Genomic DNA, 4,236 nt, shown 5'->3' with positions numbered 1-4,236 from the left:
CGATCACTGTTCATCCAACCCCCCCGCAACATTCACTGTTCATCCAGAGGCAGCATTGATCGGCTTCAGTTAGCAGCAGTAGTGCGAAGGAATCGCTCGATCGCTCGGGTTCAGTAATGCGTAGCCTGTAGTGCAATCGCTCGGGTTCAATTAGGCGACGCCTCGCTCGGGTTAAGTTTGAGCCCAATGCCTTGCACACACACGCGTAAGTGTACGAGAGAAACGCGCATCGCTCGGCCCCCGACCACCCATCGTAACCGGGAACTCCCCAAAATTTTCCTCGCCCTCGCTTCTACCACGGTTTTTTCCGTCATGGACGGCCCAAAGTATGTCATGCAGCTGCGTCTCTGGCCCGCCCAGGACGAAAAGCCCATTTTCTGTCATGATTTTTTGTCATAGAAGTAGGAGCCCACCACATCTATGATGATACCGGGTTTTGTCACAATTATCATCATAGAAGTGTCATAAGTATGACAAAAAAAATTCGTTCGACCCAAAATGTCACGGATGTGTCTTTTTTTTGTAGTGAAGTTATTCTTTTTGATCAATCCATTGGGCTATTACTATAACTGTCACAAACAGCCCTAGAGTTCGTAGGAAAATAACACCTTAAGACACACATCAACCAAAACCCTAATGTCACCTCGATACTCCAATGTCAGCTCAAGTATCTGTGGGTTTGATTATACGATATGCATCACACAATCTCAGATTCATCTATTAAAACCAACACAAAGAACTTCAAAGAGTTCCCCAAAGTTTCTACCGGAGAGTCACGACGAAAACGTGTGCCGACCCCTATGCATAAGTTCACAAGGTCACTAAACCCGCAAGTTGATCACAAAACATACATCAAGTGGATCACGTGAATATCCCATTGTCACCATAGATAAGCACATGCAAGACATACATCAAGTGTTCTCAAATCCTTAAAGACTCAACCTGATAAGATAACTTCAAAGGGAAAACGCAATACATTACAAGAAGGTAGAGGAGGAGACACATCATAAGATCCAACTATAATAGCAAAGATCGTGGTACATCAAGATCTTTGCCAAATCAAGAACACGAGAGAGAGAGAGAGAGATCACATAGCTACTGGTACATACCCTCGGCCCCAAGGGTGAACTACTCCCTCCTCATCATGTAGAACACCGGTATGATGAAGATGGCCATCTGTGATGGATCCCCCCTCCGACAGGGTACCAGAATAGGGGCCCGATTGGTTTTTGGTGGCTACAGAGGCTTGCGGCGGCGGAACTCCCAACCTCGGTTCTGTTTTGGAAGTTTGGGGTTATATAAGAGGTGTTGGCGTCGGGAACAAGTCAGGGGGTCCACGAGGCAGCCCTCCACCCTCGTGGTGGCCTCGGGACTCTTCTAGTCCATATCCGATGCTCCGTGGGCTTCTTGTGGTCCAAAAATAATCTCCGTAAATTTTCAGGTCAACTCAACTCCGTTTGATACTCCTTTTCTGTGATACTCAAAAACAAGGAAAAAACAGAAACTGGCACTGGGCTCTAGGTTAATAGGTTAGTCCCAAAAATCATGTAAAATAGCATATAAATGCATATAAAACATCCAAGATGGATAATATAATAGCATGGAACAATAAAAAATTAATAGGTTAGTCCCAAAAATCATATAATAGCATCCCCAAGCTTAATTCCTGCTCGTCCTCGAGTAGGTAAATGATAAAAACAGAATTTTTGATGTGGAATGCTACCTAACATATTTATCCATGTAATTCTCTTTATTGTTGCATGAATGTTCAGATCCGCGAGATTCAAAACAAAAGTTTAATATTGACATAAAAAGAAATACTTCAAGCATACTAACAAGGCAATTATGTCTTCTTAAAATAACATGGCCAAAGAAAGCTATCCCTACAAAATCATATAGTCTGGCTATGCTCCATCTTCATCACACAAAATATTCAAATCATGCACAACCCCGATGACAAGCCAAGCAATTGTTTCATACTTTTGATGTTGTCAAACTTTTTCAACTTTCACGCAATACATGAGTGTGAGCCATGGACATAGCACTATGGTGGAAGAGAATATTGTGGTTGTGGAGAAGACAAAAAGAGGGAGATAGTCTCACATCAACTAGGCGTATCAACGGGCTATGGAGATGCCCATCAATATATATCAATGTGAGTGAGTAGGGATTGCTATGCAACGGATGCACTAGAGCTATAAGTTTATGAAAGCTCAAAAAGAAACTAAGTGGGTGTGCATCCAACTTGCTTGCTCATGAAGACCTAGGGAATTTGAGGAAGCCCATCGTTGGAATATACAAGCCAAGTTCTATAATGAAAAATTTCCACTAGTAAATGAAAGTGACAAAATAAGAGACTCTCTATCATGAAAATCATGGTGCTACTTTGAAGCACAAGTGTGGAAAAAGGATAGTAACATTGCCCCTTCTCTCTTTTTCTCTCTCTTTTTCCTTTTTTCCTTCTTTTTTTGTTCTCTTGGCTTCTTTCGCCTCTTTTTTTATTTTGGCTTCTTTGGCCTCTTTTTTTATTTCCTCACATGGGACAATGCTCTAATAATGATGATCATCACACTTCTATTTACTTACAACTCAATGCTTAGAACAAAATATGACTCTATATGAAAGCATCCAGTGGTGTACCGGGATGTGCAATGAATAAAGAGTGACATGTATGAAAGAATTATGTAAGGTGGCTTTTCCACAAATACAATGTCAACTACATGATCATGCAAAGCAATATGACAATGACGAAACGCGTCATAATGAACGGAATGGTGGAAAGTTGCATGGCAATATATCTCGGAATGTCTATGGAAATGCCATAATAGGTAGGTATGGTGGTTGTTTTGAGGAAATTATATGGTGGGTGTATGGTACCGGCGAAAGTTGCGCGACACAAGAGAGCCTAGCAATGGTGGAAGGGTGAGAGTGCGTGAAATCCATGGAGTCAACATTAGTCATAAAGAACTCACATACTTATTGCAAAAATATATTAGTCATCAAAACAAAGTACTATGCTCATGCTCCTAGGGGGGTAGATTGGTAGGAAAAGACCATCGCTCGTCCTCGACCGCCACTCATAAGGAAGACAATAAAAAAATATCTCATGCTCCAACTTCGTTACATAACGGTTCGCCATACGTGCATGCTACGAGAATCAAAAACCTTAACACAAGTATTTTTCAAATTCACAATTACTCCACTAGCATGACTCTAATATGACCATCCTCATATCTCAAAACAATCATAAGGAATCAAACTTCTCATAGTATTCAATGCACTTTATATGAAAGTTTTTATTATATCCCTCTTGGATGCCCATCATATTAGGACTAAATTCATAATCAAAGCAAATTACCATGCTGTTTAGAGACTCTCAAAATAATATAAGTGAAGCATGAGAGTTCATCAATTTCTTCAAAATAAAACCACCGCCGTGCTCTAAAAAGATATAAGTGAAGCACTAGAGCAAATGACAAACTACTCCGAAACATATAAATGAAGATCAATGAGTAGTCGAATAATTATGTAACTATGTGAAGACTCTCTAACATTTAAGAATTTAAGATTTTGGGATATTATTCAAACAGCAAGCAAAACAAAATAAAATGGCATTGCAAGGATAGCACATATCATGTGAGGAACAAACAACTTAGGCTCAACAAAAACTGACCGATAGTTGTTAAAGAAGAAAGGTGGGATGCCAACTGGGGCATACCCAAGCTTAGATGCTTGAGACTTCTTTAAATACTAATTAGGGATGCCTTGGGCATCCCCAATCTTGAGATTTTGTGTCTCCTTTATTCCTTTTATACCATGGTTTCCCTAAATCTCAACAACTTCATACAAACCAAACTCAATAAGAACTCGTGAGATAAGTTAGTATAAATCAACGCAATAACCTTATCATTCTCTACTGTAGAAAATCACTAAAATTATTATTTGATATTTCCTATTAAATACCTCTGCATATTTAACACTCCTATCCTCAAATAGAATCATTAAACAAGCAAACATATGCAAACAATGCAAACATAACAGCAATATGTCTAAACAGAACAGTCTGTAAAGAATGCAAGAGGAATTATACTTTCCTAGCTCCAAAAATTTCGAAAAATTACCACACAGTATAAAATTTGTTATTACTCATTGTGTCAAAATTTCAAGATTTTATCATGTTCTGACTATTCACCAATATTCAAAACATAACAGCAAACTTTCTATTTTCGACACAAC

This window comes from Triticum aestivum, chromosome 2B (genome assembly GCF_018294505.1).
Source record: "Triticum aestivum cultivar Chinese Spring chromosome 2B, IWGSC CS RefSeq v2.1, whole genome shotgun sequence".
Classification (NCBI taxonomy): Eukaryota; Viridiplantae; Streptophyta; class Magnoliopsida; order Poales; family Poaceae; genus Triticum; species Triticum aestivum.
The sequence above is the reverse complement of the archived record's forward strand: the minus strand, read 5'-3'. Positions refer to the sequence as shown.